The sequence below is a fragment of the Cervus elaphus genome, chromosome 23 (genome assembly GCF_910594005.1).
Source record: "Cervus elaphus chromosome 23, mCerEla1.1, whole genome shotgun sequence".
In the NCBI taxonomy this organism is placed as follows: Eukaryota; Metazoa; Chordata; class Mammalia; order Artiodactyla; family Cervidae; genus Cervus; species Cervus elaphus.
In genome coordinates, this window is record NC_057837.1 from 14,402,437 (window position 1) to 14,403,659 (window position 1,223).

The window sequence follows — 1,223 nt, forward strand, 5'->3', positions numbered from 1 at the left end:
CTGTTGTTAAAATAGAAGTTTTTCTCAAACATTATCTACAGCAATTACCTTATTCTGCTGACAAGCACTGCTGTTACAACACAAACCAAGCCCAGGATTAGAAGATTTGGTCAAATGCAAACTGCATTCATAATTTTTTTTTTCAGTAAACAAAATATATTTTTGCCTTACGAAATATTTAATCCCTAAAATCTATCTCTAATTTGAATGTCTGCCATATTTTCAATAGTGACTTGGAAATATTGCAAAATGACCATAATTTTAATTTTAGTACCTTAGGAATGTCTCTAAAACCAAATAAATAATACATGTAAAGGATATAATACCAGATACTAGGTAACTTTCAATGAATATTAGGTTTCTTTCTCTTCTTTAGCATACAGTAGAAAAAAATGAAATATTTGTTATTTAAAGTTTAGTTGTTTGGAGCTATTTCATAGAACTATAAAACTTAAAGCAAACAATGACTTTGGTCTCTTTATCAAGTTCCTGTAACAAAGACAAGGAATTTAGAGTCAGAAGTCTAAGAATGTTATTATATGACTAGAATCTATCTTATTTTACTTCCAATAAAAGTTTTTGGTTCATCTTTCATTTAACAAAAAAACTGTCCTCTCACCACCCTCTAACACCTGAGATAATCTGTTATTTGTCTATTAATTATTTATTTCTGGGAGTCATAATTTAAAGTTAATAATCTCATGATTACTTTTGTACTGAAGCGCATATATTTACAATATATAGATTTGGTGAACAAACAAACAAAAACCATTTTTTCACAGATGGACTGGCTCTCGAGATGTCTTGTTGGCTACCTAAATATTTTTGTTGACCTCCGACGGAATTAAGCCTTTTAAAAAAACTGCCTCGTGTTTAAACATATGAGACACTTGCAGGATGTATTGATACACACCATCCTTGCTCAGGGACCATGTTAATCTTCTCTGCATCATCCCAGTTTTAGTATGTGTGCTCCTGAAGTAAGCACTGCATTTACTTCTAAGGCCTTTAGGACATGATGAGATCTTTCTGCAGTGTCGTCCTTTGGAGGGAAGTTGGAGGCATGTGTGGACAAGTCTGAAACATTCCTTTTAGCTGTTAAATGTTTAATATTGTGCTCCTTAGATGACATATTAAATGTAACCAACATTCATCATTGTTCATTAATTGGCTCACACTCAGGACACAGGAAAATGCCATCCTGTGCAAAATTTAGAGATGTT

General features: G+C 32.3%; 1 non-coding gene across 1 annotated transcript; it reads right to left on the bottom strand.

The window, feature by feature from the left end:
• Nucleotides 1–884: 884 nt before the first annotated feature.
• LOC122682295 lies at nucleotides 885–988 on the bottom strand. Its single transcript, XR_006337312.1, has one exon. It is a non-coding gene; the product is annotated as a U6 spliceosomal RNA (small nuclear RNA).
• Nucleotides 989–1,223: the final 235 nt, after the last annotated feature.